Below are 22,696 nucleotides of genomic sequence, written 5' to 3'. Positions count from 1 at the left end.
AATGGAGAAACTGAAGCTACCAAAGTGGTCCAGATTTTCTAATGTCATTACTCCACACCCCAGACAAGATAGAATGGGGCTAATTCCTAAACAGACTAAAAGACCCTATTACAGGACCATTTAGAAGACTAGAACGTATTCATATGTAAAATAAACTGTAAAAAAGTTATACTTCAGCATAGATTAGTAACAACTATTCAATTATGAGTAGTGCTGAGATTATCTGAACCTTTGTCACTTCCTCAATGTTCATTGTATTTGTCAACCATTTCCTGGTAGTGACCAACGACAAATATTTCAGTAAATAAAGTGGACTTTGTGTGCTTATTTTAAAAATGAGGACAGAAAGGAACCTAAGGGTGGAAAATCAGGGTATTTCACAAAGGTAAATTCCTGGTACTACCAGGAAGAAAAACATACACATTAGAAGTGAGTCCAGACAGTTTAGGAACAGACAGGGTCACGTGCTCCCTGATTGTGGAAGGAGAGCTGTTTATATAGTCTTGCAACCTTACCCACAAATAATCACTTAATTCCCCACACCTAGAAAATACATTTTTAAACACACAACTAAGAACCCAAACAGTTTTACTGTCTGTGCCCATTCTTAGCTTGTATTCAACAATTTTAGATTACCAAAGTTCCTAAAATGACAAAATGATCCTCACAAAGCAAGACTAGAAAGTCCTCTAGGTTTAACCATTAAAGTCCCAAATAAAATTCTGCATAAAGCAGCAAATTCAGTGGGATTTGGCAGTTATTTGGAACAAAAACATGAGATAAAAGGATATTCATGGGAAATCCTATCATTTTCTAAAGTCAGCATCCCACACTGATAGTCCCTTTTCATAATGGCTAACACTGAATTCAGTCTCTGTGCCAAGCACTGTTCTAAGCACTTTACATGTATTAAGTGATTTAATCTCTGGGACAACCTTATGAGATAGGAACTATTATAACCCACATTTTACAGATAATAAAACTAAGGTTACAAATGAGCACTCTGGAATTGCTGAAACAATTGAGTTTTAAAGTTTTAAAGTACAGGCACATCTGGTTTTATTGCACTTTGCTTTATTTTACTGTGCTTCGCAGATATTGTGTTTTTTACAAATTCAAAGTTTGTGGCAACCCTGCGTGGCCAAGCCTATTGGTGCCAAGTTTCTGACAGCATGTGCTCACTTCATGTCTGTGTCACATTCTGGTAATTCTCACAATATTTCAAACTTTTTTCATTATTATTATTACTATTGTATCTGTTATGGTGGTCTGTGATCAGTGATCTTTGATGTTACTGTTATAACTGTTTGGGGGTGCCCTGAATTGTGTCCATATAAGGTGGTACACTTAATTGATAAATGCTGAATGGGTTCTGACTGCTCTACTGTTTCTCCCATCTCTGCTCACTCTCCTTAAGCCTCCCTATTTCCTGGGACACAATATTGAAATTATGCCAATTAATACTCCTACAGTGGCCTCTAACTGTTTAAGGGAAAGGAAGAGTTGCAAGTCTCTCTCCCTTTAAATCAAAAGCTTGATTTATGGTGATGCTGCTCCATCACTTAATATTTAATTATTTTCTCAGAGATTCATATTTTTCAGTATCTTAAGAAATGTTTATAATCTGTTCTTTGTAGATAACTTTTGATACAATGAAGTAAGTTCTATTTTTTTTTTTTTTACCACTCTTAATATATAATAGACCTGGAAATACAATCAAAGACCTCAAAAAACATTGCACTTAGTTTCAAGGTAGAATGCTGTATAAATGTTTGATTCTCCATGGGGAGGGAAAACTACATCTAAATCAAATATCTAAATAGAGCATATGTTCTCTGCTCTTTTAGAGAAGCTAACTTTAAGCCTTTTAGTTTCGAAATTCCATTATAAGCTCCATTCAAAAGGGATGAAAACAGAAAAATGTAGTTGAAAATTCAAATTACAAATAAGTCTCCAATATTGTAGTAAAGTCGACTACTAATAGAGAAATCATTATTAAAAGATGACAATTATTACTACTCTAATGAAAAAAGGTTTCATCTTATGAGAGTTCTAATTTTCTCTTTGGGTCACAAAAAGTTTTCAAAAGTAGCATCTAATCTTTCTTTAACCAAATCATAATGTTTTCCCAATAATTTTTTTTTTTTGAGACAGAGTGTTGCTCTGTTGCCCAGGCTGGAGTGGAGTGGAGCGATCTCAGCTCACTGCAACCTCTGCCTCCCAGGTTCAAGCGATTCTCCTGCCTCAGCCTCCTGAGTAGCTAGGACTACAGGCGCATGCCACCACGCCCGGCTAATTTTTTGTATTTTTAGTAGAGACAGGATTTCACCATGTTAGCCAGAATGGTCTCGATATCCTGACCTCGTGATCTGCCCAACTCGGCCTCCCAAAGTGCTGAGATTACAGGTGTGAGCCACCGTGCCCGGCCCTTTTGTTTGTTTAAACAGAGTGAATATTTTAAATCACTCAGTATGATATTCTTATTTAACCCTTTTCATTAAGAAAACAATAAATACATACAGCTGGGATATTTCTATGAATTCCCTCTTTATCCACTCTTGATTATTGTTATGTTAGCACATTAAAAATACCCCAATTAGGTAAATTATTATGAACAACTTTCTCCCCAAAATTACAACTTTTCTCGTCACTAACTTAATAACATCCATTTTATACCTACACAAGAGAATGAATACTGCCTTCTCACAAATAGATTAGAAAACTGGACCCAAAACAATCATACATTACTGAGCAGCGCATGTCTGTATTCTAGAAATCAGATTAAGCTTTTCATGAATTTCCTATAGAAAGAAAAAAAGTTCAATTATACTTTTTCTTCTGGTGAAAATAAAATGTTTCAAAAAAGAACACTGCTGGGAAACTAACAAGTATTCATTTTTTAGCAGGAAGACTCCCCCTAATCAATTATCAGACCTAAAATTATTAAATCTCTCCCAACCATATCAGAGGAAGAACAAACAGAATATTCAGGTAGAAACATTACTTAAAATCTCTATAAAGTATGACTGTCAATATTTTTAACAAATTCTTCATAATTTTTCCCACCTTATGATAATATTTAAATATTAAATTGTAGTTGTCTCAAAGGTCCAGATCTCTTTCTTGAGAAGATCTTGGGAAAAGATTTATGGCTGAAAAACTATGCTTCTGAATAAGCTGTCTACAGCTAACTAAAGTACAATGACAGCATCACCATTCTGGCTACGAAACAACAACATAATTCTCAAATTTGTAATGGAAAAGTAAGCAATGAACAACATTAAGTTCTAAAACATGTTTTTGTTTTTTTTTTTAAAGCCCTAAGTACTGTAGCTTGGATTGCAAAAATATTAAAAATGAACAGCTTTCAGTTCTCTGTTGACCAATAATCAACAGGCAATATACACCTGTAGTGATATTTCTTAGGCTTTAAGGCTGATGAGAGATGAGATTCATAGTGTAAATATTCTCTAAGAACACAAAAGCCTTGGAGCTTGAGATTTATTTAACTCCTTCCCTAAGATGGAAGGAAATTTAATCCATACAACATACTTCCTAAAACTGAATATGAAAAAATAAATGTGAAAAGTTAAATAGAAAAGATCTGATGAATTATGCTTCAAATTATTCCCTTTGCAAGCTTACTTTAACCTGAAGCATTGACAATGTGACACTTAAAATGAAGCCACAGAACACATACCTCTCTGTTTCATCGTTAGCACCACAAGCTATACAGAAAACCTTCTCACAGAAAAATAAAATCCAGATCGTATTAAAGCATCTGCCAGTTACAGTTGGAACCACACACTGAATAGCTGGCTGTCTGTTCACAGTTCTTTCACTTAAGCACCTCATAATGTGTGTGGGTGGGCCTATGTTACGCAAAATAGGTAAACACTACATAATTCTAGATTCCATTGACTGAAGTGAGAATTCACTTCTCCCTCACCTCCTCCCTAAGGAAGTCTGTGGCCCAAAAGGAAAGAAACAGAAGTAAGAGGAAGCACAGAGCAATTTTTAACACAGGCTTAATATCAAGTTATAGAGTAAGGTACTTCCAGAAAGAGTATGATATTCCATTTCTTAAAAAGCAGCCTGAATTAACTACATAAATATTCTATAAATGTCAGAAGTATAACTATGATACTGAAGCACCTTTTCATATTAGTAAACCTATTTTTATAGTACTCAATCTGTTAAGCAACACTCCATTAAAAAAAACACAAAAATCAATACAATTCATATGTAAAGAAAGAAGCCCCTTTAGCACTATTAAGTGAAACTGATTTTTGTGGTCTGGTTATAAAATACTATATTATCCCAGGCATAAAAATAGGTGAACATTCAATCACATTTTCAATTGATCACACTTGTTTATTTCCAGCTTTATTCTTTACAATTTTAAAATAAATTAGATACATTTGATGCTCATGAATACGGAGGAACTACAGCAGTAGCCAGAGGTAAGCTGGGATTGGACAAGCTTAATCAAATGGCTATGGAAAGCACCTACATACTGACATGTGCTGTTCTCAGATTATCCCACTTGCAAATTCCATTCTAGAAAGTACTGCCTGCTACTCCAAATTTCCCCATATGCTGTCTCAGGAAAAGAACTGTGTTTTCTTATAGTGAATGGTTACACATAGAGCTAGTCTAATCCTCCAAATAGCCAAAGGCGAACCTGATTAATTACATTTAAGATTATTTAAAAGAATACTAAAATTAAGTCACAAGTAAATGCTGTTCATACTTGTTCAATAATTTGCCCATGCAAATCATCGATAATCTCCACCCATTAAAGTTCAACTTGAGTCTAGATGCTTGATATTCTTTTATTAAAGTTCTTTAGTAGCCCTAAAGTGTTCAACTCTTTTGTAAAAAGTTACTAGTTATTACAGCAGAGCCCTAAAATTAGTATTGATACCCATAGTTCACAGCCACCTAAGTAAATGGCTATCCAGACAATTTCAGCCTTAATTCAATTACACTATACTGAATGATACATTGCTAATAAAACCTGACTGGAGAGTCAGTAAGTGTCCTTGGTGATCTTAATTGGAATCATTCAAAGTCCCACCTATAAATACATTGTTATCTTTTTTTAAAAAAGTAGTATAAAAATACTTTTGGTGGTGCTAAGTTTATCTGCAAAGCCTTCTTACAATGTGTCCACAGGACAATAGTTCTGGTTCACAGTAAGGCTATCATTTTTAAGAGAACATCACTATAATAGTACCTAGTAACTTAATGCCTTGGCACAAAACGAACCACCCTTTATCACACAGCTACAAGTTTACTTCTGTTGCTTCCCAGCATTCTGTAACTGTCCCATCCCCTGAAGCAGTTCCGTAAATCTGTTTAATGTTTCTTTTGCTCCTTGTGCTGGCAGCAGGCCCACTTAGGTTACAGCGAAATAAATCTGCGCAGGTAGGCTGCTTATATCCAATGTTGATACCTGTTCAGTCCAGGAAACATACCTGCAAAAATGATCGGGGCATATTCTAGGGTTTGCTGTTTGATGATCCTGCTTTGTCATGTGATTCCGGGCTGATGAGATTGCTCAAGAAGTCGGACATGACAAATTTAATATTCATACTAAATAGAATGTAGTTGTAGCTGACTCTCAATGTCTTATACTTGATTCCATAACAAAACCTGAGGTCCTGCCATTCTTTGGACCAACATACCAACTCTCTTAACTTTGGAAGTATATTTCCTGCTTAACCCTAGGGAAACCAAGATATCAATAGTCCTTATATCATCATTACCATCTTAATGATTAAAAACAGAGCACTGAGAGTATAAAAATTCCTTATGTCTTTAAAGATCTGTGTTTATATCAAATAATCTCTTGAGGAAATATTTTTTTTCTTAAAAAGTTCTAAAAAGACATTAAAGATAAAATCTCCATATTTTCTAAGTATTATAATGAGCTGGCCAGGTGCCATGGCCCACGCCTGTAATCCCAGCACTTTGGAAGGGCAAGGCAGGTGGATCACCTGAGGTCAGGAGTTCGAGACCAGCCTGGCCAACATGGAGAAACCCCGTCTCTACTAAAAATATAAAATTAGCCAGGCGTGGTGGCACATGCCTGTAATCCCAGCTACTTGGGAGGCTGAGGCAGGAGAATAGCTTGAACCCGGGAGGCGGAGGTTGCGGTGAGCCGAGATCAAGCCATGGCACTCCAGCCTGGACAACAAGAGCAAAACTCCGTCTTCAAAAAAAAAAAAAAAAAAAAGAGTATTATAATGACCTATTTTTATAATGGGACAAATAATCATATTCATAAAGAAAAAAGGGTTAGAATAAAATTTCTAAGCTTTTCTTTTCAAAACTACATTTTTTAAAAAGACAACTTTCTTTTTGCTTCTCATATATGCTTTATTTACAATGATGTTTAATTAATAACATCATGGAGGCCAGTCAAATACAAAAACAAAACATAACCAAAACCTGAAGTAGTGTTCTTCGTGGGAATCAAAGTTACCAAACTTTGGCAAATGAACCTGAATCTCAATGACTTTCCCCTACTCTTCCATATCCTGCTTGGCTTACAAAAGTCTTAAACTTCCTTATTTTCCTCTACGATGTCTGAACCTCTAGCAATTACCTCAGTTGAGCTCAGGGAAAATGATAAACTTTCAGTACTCTGAAACTTTAAAAAAAAAAAAAAAAAAACTCCAGGAAAAAAACCGAACAAAACAAAGTGTACTTACCTCACAATTTCTAGGCCTTTTCAGATGTCTCTTTTCTTACGGACCTATTTTTCTTATTAGGTTTTTGTTTCACCCTTGGACACACTGACCTCTGAGAACGTCCTGCTTCTTTAATGATCTCTGAATACTTCCAAGAAGGCAATCAAGGACTCATTCGTCACAGTCCCTTTACCTCTAGCCACACCCTCAGCAGGTGCATAAATTATTTCTTCCTTTAGTTCCACTCCACTGGTGACTCTTAGGTCACGTTCCTCCATCCCACAATGCAAATTCACGCAGATGGCATTTGCTATTCTACAGTAAATTTGTATTGAATATCGACACATGCCCAGTTTTTTACTTGTCAAATCCATCTAACTCCAATCCTTTTGAGAAAATGTACATTAGGCCTAAGATTTTTCAACAAGGTTTAAGAAGAAAAATAATCACTGTATTACTGTATTATATAATTACATTTTAAAGCTGGAAAGAACCTTAAAGAATATACTGTGCAATTTGTTCAATTTTCCTTCCAATTTCATTTTATATTAGATGAGAAAAATCTATATTCAGAGAGGGTAAGTTATTTGATGACAGTCATAGGGCTAAGTAGTGCAGCTAGCTAACTGATCTTGGGACTCCTATGTTGGCGTCTGTTTCATTAATTTTGGAGGCAATACCACAAGCACTAAAGAACAGAGCAGTCAGCCAATAAGTAACTCCTACCTTGTACTGTGTACTATTACAGGAGATGGCCAAGTGTTCAACTTTAGCTCCACTCTTTTCTATATGTTGTTATAATTTTATACCACAAACAAAAAGCTGAAAATCAGACAAAAATTTAATGAAAGGCATACCATGGAGATTTGTTTCTTTTTGCTCACCAGATAGAGCACTGCCTCCCTAAATTGGCTGTTCATACTCCCACTTTGTGGGCTGTGTTTACCTGGCAGTCTCTTTAAACGAACAAAAGAAAGCTAGGTATCAAAAGTACTGCCATAGGTAACCCACATAATGGGAAAAATTATTTGCAAATCATGTATCTGATAAAGGACTTATATCTAGAATACCTAAAAAGGTCTCATAACTCAATAAAATATAAATGAAATTAAAATTTGGTAAAAGATCCATTTATTTCTCCAAAGAAGATATACAAATAGCCAATATGTACATAAAAAGATGCTCATTAGCCATTAGGGAAATACAAATCAGAACCCACAATGACCACTTCAAACCCATGGCTATTATCAAAAAGTCAGATAATGACAAATATTGGTAAGGATGTGGAAAAGCTGGAGTCCTCAATCATGGCTAGTGGGAAAGTAAAATGGTGTAGTTACTTTGGAAAACAGTCTGGCAGTTCCTCCAGATTAAACATTAAGTTCTCATGTGACTCAGGAATTCAATTCCTAGGTATATACCCAGGAGAAATGGAGATCTATGTCCACACACAGACTGTGCATTAATGTTCACAGCAGCAATATTCATAATAGGCCCAAAGTAGAAACAACCCAAATGTCCATCAACAGTCGGATAAACAAAATGTGGTATATCCATATAATGGAATATTATTTTGCAATAAAAAGGAATGAATTACTGATATATACTACAACATGGATGAACCTGGAAAACATTCTGCTATGTGAAAGAAGTCAGTCACAAAGGATCACATATTGTTTGATTCCATTTACATGAAATGTCCAGAAAAGGCAAATCCAGAGACAGAAAGAAAGTAGATTAGTGGTTGCCTGGGAGGGGAAAGAAAGGGGAGAAAATAGGAAATTGGGGAATGATAGCTAAAGGCTATGACATGAGATTTGTTTTTCGGGTGAAAATGTTCAAAAATTGATTGTGCTGCACAGCTCTGAGACTATACTAAAAACCACTGAAGTGTACCCTTTAAGTGTTTACATAAATGGTATAAAAATTATACCTCAATAAAGCGAAGCAAGCAAGCAAGCAAATAAAGCTCTAGCACATTAAAAACAAAAGCCTGCTATAGACTCAAGGTTCACTGGAAGCTGGCACATACCTCTGGAATTCAAATATATTACTGATCTTATGCAACTTTATAACCTACATAAATTTTTAAAATTCTAGATACTGTTAACTCCTACTTCTTGGCCAGAGAAACCGAGGGAAACTAATCATTTGAACATTCTACAAGATAAATTTTCACAAGCAAAACTGAAAGCTTTCCCAAATGAAGTGCTTTTTGTACCAGAAATTATGAAATTGACACTTAGGTTTGGAATTTTAAATCTCATAATCTGTTTCAGACTAGCTTTAATCATAAACATGTGCTTTTTTGTTTATGTTTTTGCTGATAATCTTGCATCATGTTCAATGAGTGTTCTCTCTGACATCAACCACCAACTCTCCAATTCTGACACCAACTGGGCATCCAACAAATCAATTCAGTTCTGACACTATTATCTACCTGTAGTATCAGATCTCACAAGTTAAAGGGCTCATGCCACAAGACTCCCCTAAGTTCAGATGCCAATCAAAGTCCCAAACCACCTGACTTCTGACCAACTAGCTATAAATCGGGGGTTCCCACAACCCCCTCCTCAGGTTCCATAATTTACTGGTACAGCTCACAGAAGAACAAGAAAACACTTCTTTTATGTTTACTGGTTTATTAAAAAGAATGCAACCCAGGAACAGCCAAATGGAAGAGATGCACAGGGCAAGGTATGTGGGGGTGGGGGCGGGGGCACGGGGAGGGTAGAGCAGTGGAGCTTCCATGCCCTGTCCAGGAATGCCACCCTCCCAGCAACTTGATGTGTTCACCAACCCAAAAACTCAATCTCCAGGCCTCTGTCCCTTTCCCAGAGGTCACTGGGTGAGACAAAAGTCCCAACTCTCTTAATTTCTTGGTCCTTCTGGCGACCAGCCCCATCCTGATGCCATCTCAGGGCCCCACCCTAAGTTACCTATTATGATCAGAAAGGGGGTTGTTATAAATAATAAAAGACATCCTATCACTCAAAAAAATTCTCAGCATTATAGGAACTCTGTGCCAGGAAGACAGCGTGGTAGAAAGACCAAATAGATTTTTGTATTACACCACAGCAACAGTATCGTAGTAAGCTGAATATTCAAATACATAGCTCAATATAATCCCATGACCAATAAGTTTCACTTGATTCCTCTGAGGACAAAGACATTACCAAACCAACAGATTTGGTATTTAATCCAATGCCTGGTATTTAATATAAATACCCAATGTTTTAATTAATTACCTAGCCTGTCCCTCTAGCTAGCTAATAGTTCTATTTGGTTAAATAGCTAGAAGTCAAAATCTTCTAATAACTAATATACCTAGGTTACCAGATGATGATATCCCTTCACCACAGAAGTACCTAGATTAGTACAGGTTGAACAACCCTAATCTGAAACCGCAAAATGCTCCAAAACCTGAAATTTTTGAGCAACACGACATCGTAAGTGGAAAATTCCACATGTAAGTACTTAACACAAACTTTCATGCACAAAATTAATAAAAATATTGTATAAAATTGTCTTCAAGCTATTTGTATAAGGTGTATATGAAACATAAATGAATTTTATGGGTCCCATCCCAAAGATATCTCATAATATATATGCAAGTATTCCAAAATCCAAAACACTTCCGGTCCCAAGGATCTGGTTAAGGGATATATTCAACCTATACTCTCCATAAAATGCTAATTAATGATTTCTTCTATTAATAACCATTGTGAGCTTTCTTTGCAGTTTAATTTGCTTTGATGTTGGAGCAGTTCTTAAACCAAGGGCTGTGGTCTCCCTATTTTTTTTTTTGAGATGGAGTCTCACTATGTTGCCAGGCTGGAGTGCAGTCACACGATCACGGATCACTGCAACCTCTGCCTCCCGGGTTCAACCGATTCTCCTGCCTCAGCCTCCCAAGTAGCTGGGACTACAGGCACACACCACCACGTCCAGCTAATTTTTGTATTTTTAGTAGAGACGGGGTTTCATCATGTTGGCCAGGATGGTCACGATCTCTTGACCTCGTGATCTGCTTGCCTTGGCCTCCCAAAGTGCTGGGATTACAGGCATGAGCCACTGTGCCCAGCGGGTCTCCCTACTTTTAATTTAGTGCATCTAGAGTCACCAACAACACAATTACTAACCCAACAAATATTACTGAGCATTCACTATAAGGTCAGAAGTTATGGGAGTATTCAAACTAATGCAAAAGGTATGCCTCCCTATACCAAACATTTGTTTACTTATGTTTACTAAAAAAGGATGTAAATTAAATCAGTATAGAACAGATATCATATTAATGCAAAAGACCATAAATACTGTAAGACTTCAAAGAAAAGTGTTATTACTTAGGAGGAAGAGGAACAAGAGGAAGCTTCATAGCAGAGGTATTCAATTTGGACCTTGAGAGACAGACCAGACTTTGATAAGTGAAAAAAAAAAAAACCAGTTTAGGTGGAAGAAACAATCGCATGAAGATAAAAAAGACAAGGGGTAAAAAGTATATTGTGTTCTCAGGAAAGGGTAAGTCAGTAGGTTCCCTGGAGTTTGGTTAGGAGATAAATAAAAAGTAAGTTTGTGGAAATCAGGAACCATGGCTTTGTAAGCTCAGTGACTGTTAGGAAGTGCTGAATCAATGTTTAATAGCTGAGTGAGATGCATCTGGAAAGGTAAAGAAGCACCTGTAATAGTGGGCCTTAAGAATCAGGATAGAGACTGAACTTTATCCTAGAGTTAATGAAAACCCTTTAAACTTAGGTTTCAGAAAGGGGAAGAAAACACCCATGTATATTGTAGGTACTAGGAACTTCCATATGTTAATCTTTACAATTGTCCTATGACAAATGAGGAAATTAGACTAAATAATTTGTTCAAGGTCATTTAGAAACTAAGTGGCTAGAGCTGGGATCTAAATCTAAGCATGCGTTCTTTCTACCATTCCATACTGCATGAATAAATAAACCAACCAGTGCCAGATGTCTGGAAACAATGTTTAGGAAAAAATAATGTACTATATCAAATTTAAATTTTTAGTCTGTTTATTATTACATTATGGTAACTTACTTTTTTTGACAAATTTGAGGGGAATATTGAAATAGTCTGACCCAAAACATAGGCTGTATAGCACACATAAAATTCACTTTTGCAACTCTTGGGAAATCATCTCAAATAGAGATACCTTTCAGAACAGATTAACTGATAGATGAGAGGTCAATCTAATGGTGGAGAGAGAAAGATGTGCCATATATATTAAGACAAGACAGATTAGGAAAGCTATAAATTGAAAGCCACAAAAGACACACACAGCCTGGTTGTCTTTCTAGTTACTGATTCTCATTTGTCTTGGTAATTTTTTATTGTTTATTTGTGAAAATCTATGTTGATGAATATAGGAGGCTCATGCGGGCTCCCTCAGTATTTGCATATATTATGGCTTAATTTCTCCCAGGAGAAAGGCTCTTTCCCTAAGAAAGGCAGGATCCTTGGAATCACCAAAGATGAGTTTGCACCCTTCCTTTTTCTCTGGGTAAATGGATCAAGAACAGATCAGTAATGTGGCTCTTTCCTCAAGTAAAATGAGTTGCATGAAAATGTCTGGAATGCAATTATGTTAAAGAAGTAAGAAACTGTATATAAAGCTGGAGGATGCTTATTAAACTATGTAAAACTAGCCTGGACAAAATTAATCAGAAGGAATCTCTGTAGATGTTAGATATGGTCTTCCTATTTTTACATATTGAGAACAAGGACAAATTAGATCAAGTATGAATTTACTTAGAGATGGGGGGAGTAGGAGAAGGTGGACTGGAACAAACCCCCCAAAATTATTCAATTATGATTTTTAATATCTGTGTACCAAAATATAAAACCTTACTTGAAAAAATTCAGTTTGCTGTAAACAAAAAACAAAAAGTATGACAATTATTAACTCCTCTTTACATCTGTATAGTAAAGAAAAATCTCTTTATACTCTTAGAAAGATGGATAGACTACCAAGACCAGAGAAAAGATTCCCTTAACGCCTATTAATTTGTAAAAGTCCAGGTTGTTAAATAACACTTGTGCTGATATTTATTAAACAACAACAACAACAAAATAAAGGAGAATGAAAGCACAAGACCTGTTAAATTCCAAGCCATTAAGAGTTTATTTGAGGCCGAGCAAGGTGGCTCACACCTGTAATCCCAGCACTTTGGGAGGCCCAGGCAGGAGGACTGCTTGAGCACAGGAGTTTGAGGCCAGCCTGGGCAACAGAGTGAGTCCTTGTCTCTACAAAAAATGTAAAGTTTCAGACAGGCATGATTCTGTATGAAATTTGTTGGGATACCGTGCTTTAGTAGATCATAACATCACAGTTATGTTTTTCAAACAATGTTGAGTGAGGTTTTCTTGTTTTTTATTTTAAGTTTATTTTATTTTTCCTCACACTATCAGGGAGAAGAGTAAGGTTTTTAACATTGATGAATATGGCTTGAATTTGAAGTGGATGTCTTCTGGGAACTTTTGTTATGTTAAAAATATATTCATTTAATGCTGTTTTAACTTTCCCCCCAACCCTCTATTACCAACAAGACCTTGACTGTGACAACTGCAATTTTGCTAACTATAATTCTTTTCTATGTTGTCAAAGGATTATTGTACTTGAAATTGGAACTAACTTGGAAAATCTAGGTGGTTGTCTCAGCTGACCCCTGAAAGTTGAAATTTAGCTCCCCTTTAACCACACTGTTAGGACTGACCACTAGACAGGACTATCTTTTTTCAAATCAACTCTCCACCTTAGTTTATCTATTCTTTTTCCAATCAACCATCTCAGATAAAAACAGGCTCCTCCCGTTCATACAATTTAGTCTAAGTCCTTCTTTCTGAAAAGAAGGAATTCTGCTAAATCAAGTTCCCTTTCAGGCAATTTCAGCTCTGGCCAACATTTAGTAGATTAAAAAAAAATATCAACCAGTTTTCTTCACACCCAAAACTGAGAACCTATTTGTATCAAAACTGAGATTTGAAGGTGTGTACAGGGGTAAGGAGCAGTGGTATAGTTTTAAAGCCTAGAAAAATAATTCTGCTTTGCACCCTGATATTTCTAAAATTCAGGTTAGTTCAGTAAACATTTATGGAGTGCCTATTATGGTTCAGATTCTGTGCTAGGAGACTAATATGAAATGTTCCTATCTTAAAAGGAGCTAATGGAATTAGAAATAACACTTTTACCCTCTAGAATTTTTCAAGATTTTCTATTTTCAATCATGTAATAATAATAATAGTATTAAAAGTAAATAAAGCTACACATGATATATTTTTCTCCTTTTGAACTAAGTGATTAGAATTGCAAATGTACTTCTTAAATATACTATATACATCTTAATTGCCACAAACATTTCTTTCTCCTCACATCCCACCCCCAAAGCAGATTCTTTTCTTATAGTAGCCCAAAAATCCCTAAAATTTTACATTTCTAACTAGAGTTACAGACTGAGTCAGACTAATGTGACATCCATAAGGTTTTTAAAAAATTCTTATTTTGCTTCTACTGTTATCTTTGTCCTAATTATGCCATCCGCCTTTATTGGCATTTACTGCGGAGTATATGATAAGTTTAAATTTCTACACACATCTATGAATTTCATGCAGATTTAAATTCTCAGCAAGGATCTCCTCTATTAATATTTTCACATAGTAACATTTGTCAAACTCTTGGGTTTTATGTAAGTTAACATGATTATTTTTTCACTATAGAAATTCAAATGAGATCCTAATTAACACATTGCTCCTTCTTTGAAGACCTTGACACAGACACAAAATTGCTGATATTTGGATCTATAAGTTTGATGAGTTTTTTGTTGCTGTTCTGTTTTACCTTTCACCATGGAAAATTTGGTCTATCACCATCACAATGTTTACTGAGCCAACTATCTACAAGGACAAATAGCAAAGCTTCTTATTCATTCCAGCTAAATCAATTAGGCTATTCATACACTTACTGACCATTTGCCAAAGTGCCACCCTTTTTTGGTATCAATAAAAAGCAATCTTATAATAAAGGTTTATTTTGTTTTGAAAAAAAGCCAGGGTTCTCAAATTCACTGTATTACTTTGCAACTCTTGCTTCCCTTGCCTTCAACATTGTGTGGGTGGAGGAAAGAAACCAACATATTCAGAACAAAATGTGAAGTCAAGGGAAATTTTTAGACAGCAATAAGTTGTGAAAATCACTTAAACTTACTGTCAGAACAATCTTTTGTATAGAAACATAAAGGGAGGCATTTTAATATACCCCTGGCATTCAATGAAAAAATACGAGGCTCAGAATACCATAAACCCAGACACTGTATTTGTTTAAACTAATTGGGCTTTTTTATATATAACTCAGTAAACTGCAATTACAACCATATTCAAACAAGTTTTGTCTAATTCCTCTTCTTAATACCTTTTCAAAAAGAGGACTTTATTTAAAAAACAAATTCTTAATAATTCATGAGATATATTATTTCTTTTTTTGTGATTATGAAATGTTCTTCAGTACATATTTAGGCTATTTATAAGTTTTCTAAGACCATTCTTTTAAAGTCACACTGTATCTTCAAAAGCCCACTTTAAACAAACCCTCCTATTATTTATAAAACACACTAAGACTTACGTAAACACCAAACAAATAAATACATTGCTGATTCTAGAATATGTATAATAGAAGATAGTCTACAATTGCTTGTATTGATGATCCACATAAAGTCACAGGAATTTCTTAAATGATAGAAGATTAAAGTAGCACTTTTTAAGGCAATGTATGTACTATTAAGTTTTCATGCAAATCACTGATTACCTCTCCAGAGACACAATGTAATTTTTGTTAGAAATGATTTTCAACTCTAGTATATACTACGAAAAATTATTGTGGTGGCTGCAGTAGAAAGCTTCTCATTTGATGTGTCCCAATAAGCTATGTGACTTTTGATTTTGAAATTTTGAATCATGTGTCTTTTGAATCCACCATAATTCCAGATTCTTCCCAACTTTTCCCCCCAATTTAAAGTGACATGGTTGTTACTCTCTATATCACATATATCAAAAAAAGAATTTCTTTTGAGATAGGGTCTGGCTGTATTGCCCAGGCTAGTCTGAAACTCCTGGGTTACTCCCATTTTAGCCACTCGAGTAGCTGGGACTACAGGCATATGCCACTATGTTACGTTCATATATCAGACATTTTTGAAAAAAATGAAACTGAATATGTAATAAATACTCAGCAAACAAGTGTTGTTAACGTTATCACTATTCACCTGTAAAAAATTCTAATAGTATTTCTAGGCCCATTTGATGTTCTTTTCCCAGTCTGAAAGTTTTTCCTTATTCCCTAAACTGGGTATAATCTTTTTTGAGCTCCCATAGTTTATCTGCAATTCTTTTATGGGCCTTATCCAGTTTTATATTACAGTTACATATGACCCTGTGCTATCTTCTATTAAAGCTGAACACTCCTCCAAGGGAGAAACTGTCTTGCTCATTTTGCAGCACTTAATATTGAAGAAATAAGGGAAAGACATTAAAAAGTTTGCTAAATTAGATCTTACGAAATCTTCATTTTAATTTGGTGCATAAAAAAGCATACATATTTCTATAAAATTTATTCAAGAAATTTTGAAGAAAAAAAATAAAATTTCCTAGAGACTATAGAATGTTAAAGCCTTTTGGGAACAGATGTGCTCATTCATATACACAGTAATATAACACAGGAAATAGAAGAATCTATCTAAATGATATTAGAAGCCATAATGTATTATTTTTTATTTCATTTCATACTTTGGGTGTTAAAAAGGAAGAGTAAAACACAATGGGTAACTTATTTTCCTTTTTGGTAAGAACTGGGTTTTCATTTTCAGACTAAAATCAGTTCTAGAAATCAACACATAAAGACTCTGTTGTTACTGCCCTTCATAACCCTTTACTCCTATCTCTCCCTGAGGCCCTGAGTACCTAGGAGAGAACCTTTGTTTTCATGGTTCTTTATGAATTTCTTGGTCCAAAAGCACAGTTTGCTTAAGACATTAAAAAACTAGCTATCAACAAATTTCATTACTAAAGCTAATAGGAAAATTAATAATAAGATATTATATTAAATTTGTTAAAGTAGTGCCAAATTTTAAATTTTGATATATTCTTAAAGCTCTCAGGGGTCAAAAAGTTCTAGCAATTCATATATATATACACACATAGGTTCAGGTCAATGCCCTGGGGGTAGGGACCTCTGACTTATAATACCTAATAAAATGTAAGTGCTATGAAAATAGTTGTTATACTGTACTTTTTAGTTGTATTTATTGTTGTATTGTTATTTTTTGTTATATTTGTTTTCCAAATATTTTTGATCCATGCTTGGTTCAATCCTCAGATGCAGATTCCATGGATACAGAAGGCCAACTGTACTCGAGAAACAAAGGCAGAAACAACAGGATCCTAACCGGCATGTAGAGAGTGAAATAGTAATCTCTCTCTTTTTTTTTTTTTTAAATTGAGACGGAGTCTCACTCCATTGCCCAGGCTAGAGTGCAGTGGTGCCATCTCGGCTCACTGCAACCTCCACCTCCCGGGTTCAAGCAATTCTCCTGCCTCGGCCTCAGGAGTAGCTCAGATTACAGGCACACACCACCACGCCCAACTAATGTTTGTATTTTTAGTAGAGATGGGGTTTCACCATGTTGGCCAGGCTGGTCTCGAACTCCTGACCTCAAATGATCCACCCACCTTGGCCTCCCAAAGTGCTGGGGTTACAGGCATGAGCCACTGCGTCCAGCCAGAAACAGTAATCTCTACCAGTATTGAAGGAGGCAGAACAGATATGGAAAGAAAACAGAGGTCTTTTTCACTATGGTAAGTTTGAAGAATTTTAGTTAATATGTCTAATAAGCAGTTGAAAATTTAAATTGGCTCACAGAGAAAGGTACTGAATTGGCAACAGATCTTTCCCCCTCCTTTTTCTCTTTCCACTAGACCAAGTCAGGATGCCAGTAGAAATAATAAAAATAGCTTCCAATTCTTGAGTACCTACTTTATGCTTGACATCGTGCTGAGAACTTTATATATTATCTCTATTCCTTTCAACAACCTTACCAGGAAGATACAGGTTGAGCATCCCTAATCTGAAAATCTGAAATCCAAAATGCTACAACACCTGAAACTTTTCAAGTGCTAACATGACTCTCAAAGGAAATGCTCTTCCAAGTATAATGCAAATATTCCACGATCTGAAAAAATCTGAAATCCAAAACACTTTTTGCCCCAAGCATTTTGGATAAGGGATTTAATAAGTCCCGGTAAGGCTTGTTCTCAGAACCTTGAGATTAAGTAAACTGAGTCAACTGTCCAAGGCAAAAGAGCTACCAATTAGTGGGGGAGGCATCTGAATAAAGTTTTCTTCTTATTAAAGACTCTATTATACTACCTTAGCTTTAACTTGAATGACCACCTATGTCAAGTTCATTCTGGAAAGGGAAAAACAACAAAATTAATGGAGCTCTCAGACTGAGAAAATAGGGAATAAGTCTAGGAATATGTGGTTTCAAAAAGTACAAATTTAATAGTGATACGAAAGAGCTGGAGAAAAAGAAGTGGAGTTATAGTTTAAAGACCCTTTAAACCAGAAGGAGCCTTGGAAATGGCATAGTACTTTTATAAGTAAAAGTGTGGTCCATGGCCTATAGCAGTAGCACACCCAGAAGCCTGCTAAAAATGAAGAATCTCAAGCCCCAGCCATACTTACTGAATTAGCATATGCATTATAATATGATCCTTAGGTAATTTGTATAATACATTAATGAAAAACACTGGTCTGATACCATTACAATAGATGAAGACACTAACCAGGTTAAAAAAACAGTTTGCAAAGCTAGAACTCAGGCCTCTTTATTTCTCGGTCTAGGATTCCTATGTCTTCATCATGTGCCCTCCAGACAAATACATCACTTCGAATTTCACTAACCTGAGGTCTGTGCCATAAACATTTAGAACTTAAAATGAGTTTCCATCAAATTAGCACTAAACATTTTTATTTGTTACCATTTCATTTGGAATTTTAAGTACCCCCATGAGTTTTCTTCAATCATTTGTTTTAACATCACTAAATGAAACATAAACATGCTATCCCTGACTACAAAGAATTCTTAAGCTCATACAGTAAGTTTCAACCCTGAGCACTCAATGTGAAGAGACAGTATAGATAGAAGAGGGAGACTTTCTATAGGCAAATTATTTAAAGTCATAGAATCCTGGAGCTGGAAGAGACCCAATATAGCTGAGATGACAAAGAGATTTCATCAGAATGGCAATTATATATATAGTTTCTGACAGTGCTGTATAAAAAAGTTACCTGAAACTGGTTTGGGATACAGATACCGATACAGATACAGCTACTAGCTGTATCTGCCATGGGTTGGTTCCAAAGAGGGTGTGAGTGATGGAGTTACTGACCTTGTAAAGATAAGGAAACTCAAGCTCAAAGAGGTTAAATGAAATATATAAGGTCACATATTGAGAAGATAAACCAGAACTCCAGGTCCCCTAACTTCTGATATAGTGGTTTTTATCCTGTATCATATTGCCTCTCCTATTTATTCAATAAAAAATACAAAATCCTTTTCATGTAATAGATAATAAAAACCAAACCAATTAGAAATTAACTGGGAATAAACACCTCAGATGGTTTTATGGGCATTATAGGATTTATAATCCTATAATAAGGACATACATGGAAGTACGTTAAAAGATTTAAAATGAAGCCCACAACCTATAGATTGTATCATTGTGATCAATGAATGATCTCTGACTCAGACTGCTTTCTGACATTCTTACTTCATGTAGAGTTTTTCCATATGACAATTCTTCTTTAGAGTTTATCCATGATGACTCAGGGTACCTAGATGGTATGAAGGAGCCTTCAATTTAAGGAGTAGGAGGAAAATGAGGGGGCCTACTGAATCATTAGCAGCCTACTCAGTTCTGAAACTCAGCAAATCCTTTTGGAAGCCATTTTAAAGTCAGCTTTAGGAGACAAATTCTGGCTAAAGCCTTAAAGACTGGTCCTTAAGAGCTGAACTATATGCAACTAAATCAACATGTTATTTCTAAAAGAGACACAACCAAAAGGCTTTAGCAAAATCTGATCTTCTTTTTGTTGAATAAATGTCAGTGATGAATTTTTAAAAATGTCTGCTCTCAATGAAGTTACAGATCTGCTCAAAGTTTAAGAGCCCCTCCTCAAAATTCATCCTAGTTCCTTTGGAGAACAGACAGGGCTAGTTCAGAAACTGAATCATCCTATTTTAAATGAAAGTAACAGTAAAGCAGTAAGTATATTTAAAAAGCTTTTTGATACATAAGGTATGTCTATAGGACCGGTTTCTAATTAGAAGCAGCCGCTACTTTACAAAAGATACGTATTTGAACACATTTTCTCATGAATGATAAACTTAGTTTTGTAATTTGGATGTTTTGATCCTTTGATGGTAAATTTAAAGAATGACAGTGAGAACAATTCAAAGAAAAATCCATCATGTTAACTGTAGTCTAAATTAAAGCCAATCAGCTTTTAGTGCTTCCAGTACATGCAGTTCATTAAATCTGAAATAAACCCAGAGGAACATGAAGTACTATGGATAGTATCTGCCAAGAACCAGGAATTCAACATTAAAGTTTTGAAGAACCAACAAAGCACTTTCAATTGTTTTCACTTATTGTTAAAAAATAAAATTAAACTGTGCCTTCTAAAGATTAAGCCAAATGATATGTTGAGCACTACAATGAGTTACTAGAAAAATATCAGGGCCAGTCACTTCATAATTCATTCTTGTGGAAGGAAGAAGTTATAACCTTCTTTACCACATTACTTATCTTTTTATCTTTTCCTCTTGACTGTCAAAGAGATGCTCAACAGAAGTACAGTTTTCCCCTAAGGTCATATATGGTTAGTATTACAGTAATGATGAGGTCCCCAATTGTTTGACATTTTTAGAAAAGACAACAAACATCAAGAGCTGAAAATAGTTTTTGAAATTCCACTAGGCTGTTAATTTTACTATCAAACTTTGCTAGTTTAGGTATGTAGGTTCTGGATGGATGCAGGATTAACTCAGTGAGTTTGAGTTTAAACTCAAACTGTTTCCTACTGTTTCCTACATTATTGAGTTAAAAAAGTATTGCATCCTACAGGTGATGTAGTTATCTCTTAGTGTCTGATGAGAGATCTCCACCAAGGCACACACCAGAAATAGGCAAGGAAAGTTTAAAAAGATTAAGTATGGCACAAATAGGAAAAGTATTGTACTTGCCATCCACAGGTTACTACTTTATAACCTTAATTCATTCCAAGTCTACTTTATAAGTATAAAAATGGCAGACAAACATAGAAAACGCTGTTGAAGAGCAATAGGCATGACTAAAGCTGGCAAAGGATGATAAAGAGAGCTATTGGAAGAGTAATGAATAGATGAAAGTGAGACAGGCAGGAAATTACAAGTATCTTGCAATGCACAAGCTGAGAAGAATAACCTTGAACCTGTTGCTGTAAAAATCTACAAAGCTTAATAGATTGAATTTTCAAATAATCTCTCAATTATTGTTACTCATTATTATTTCCAAAATTAAGTATAGATTTTATCATGGTCATAAGGTTTAAGTCAACATGAAATGTAAGATGCACTTTTGCAAAGCAATAACTTCTCTTCAAATGCAAGGTGTATTATTACTTCTATTCTCTACTTAATTTACACATCTGAGCCTTAGCTCATTAGGTCATAGACACTTAAGCACATCCAAGTTAAGAGAATTATCCATACTCATATTTACTATTTTGTGAGATCCAATTTTTTCCTTTCCTTCCTTCCCTTGCTGCCTTCCCTCTCTTGCTGCCTTCCCTCTCTCTCTTCCGTCAGAAGTTATTCATTTATTCCACAAAAATGGAAATGAAAAACAGATTCATGATCTTACCAGCAAATCAACAGCCTGAATGAAAAGCTTTCTAAAATAAGTTACACTTCAGTATGGTCATCATCATAGAAGTTCAAAGATCTTTATGAAAAACCACTGCCACTTTTTTTTTTTTTTAGATGAATGAAAGGTTTTAAAAGACTTTCAGAGTTAATGGAAAGCCCAGGAATTAAATATGGGCTCAGTTGTTCCATGTTAACAAACTAGTGTTTAAAATACGTTAAATAATCTAGTCTAGCAGCTCAGCCCTGATAATATGTGCAGTATATGGTAAGAGAGTCTGGCTATCTATACATACACATGCATACATACATCTACACACACTAAAGGGACAAAAACTGAGTGAATTAAACAACTAGATTCCTAACAATTTACTGAAAAATGTTTAAAATAGGAAGCTTTGTTAAAGTATTCCTTACACAGTTATATACTTATATTCTTAGTGGTCACTATGTAATTAACTACATAATAAAAGTTCATAAGTTCTACTTCATGGCATTACATTTTAAATGATTGGTTAAAAATACAAATGAGGCTGGGCGCGGCAGCTCACTCCTGTAATTCCAGCACTCTGGGAGGCTGAGGCAGTGGATCACGAGGTCAGGAGATCAAGCCCATCCTGGCCAACATGGTGAAACCCTGTCTCTACTAAAATACAAACATTTAGCTGGGCGTAGTGGTGTGCGCCTATAATCCCAGCTACTTGGGAGGCTGAGGCAGGGGAATCACTTGAACTCAGGAGGTGGAGGTTGCAGTGAGCCGAGATTGCGCCACTGCACTCCAACCTGGTGACAGAGCAAGGCTCTGTCTCAAAAACAAAACAAAACAAATGAAAACGTTGTGCTCCTCCACCATTGGACATAAATAACAAGAAAAAGAATGGCTTTCTTTACTCAATATTATCAGGAGAGTAAAAATCACTGAAATGTTTAGTTTCTCAGGTTGGAAAAACTGTACCTCTAAAGGATGAACTAGTATAGTAACTGTTCAAAATTAGTAATCCTACATGTATATTGTCCTGA

At 35.4% G+C, this 22,696-nt stretch overlaps 1 protein-coding gene across 5 annotated transcripts in view; it reads right to left on the bottom strand.

Moving 5' to 3' along the window:
* PELI1 (pellino E3 ubiquitin protein ligase 1) overlaps positions 1 to 22,696 on the bottom strand; it is a 53,015-nt gene that overhangs the window by 22,801 nt on the left and 7,518 nt on the right. The window contains exon 1 of one of the 5 annotated variants that reach the window (XM_016948632.4): positions 3,701 to 3,848. The exons of the other annotated variants lie outside the window; for them this stretch is intronic. The gene's annotated coding sequence lies outside the window, so the exon portion shown is untranslated. Of the gene's footprint in view, positions 1 to 3,700; positions 3,849 to 22,696 lie in introns of those variants that run through there. 5 annotated transcript variants of the gene reach the window in all.

Source organism: Pan troglodytes, chromosome 12 (genome assembly GCF_028858775.2).
Source record: "Pan troglodytes isolate AG18354 chromosome 12, NHGRI_mPanTro3-v2.0_pri, whole genome shotgun sequence".
Classification (NCBI taxonomy): Eukaryota; Metazoa; Chordata; class Mammalia; order Primates; family Hominidae; genus Pan; species Pan troglodytes.
This window is presented reverse-complemented; position numbering and strand designations above follow the sequence as displayed.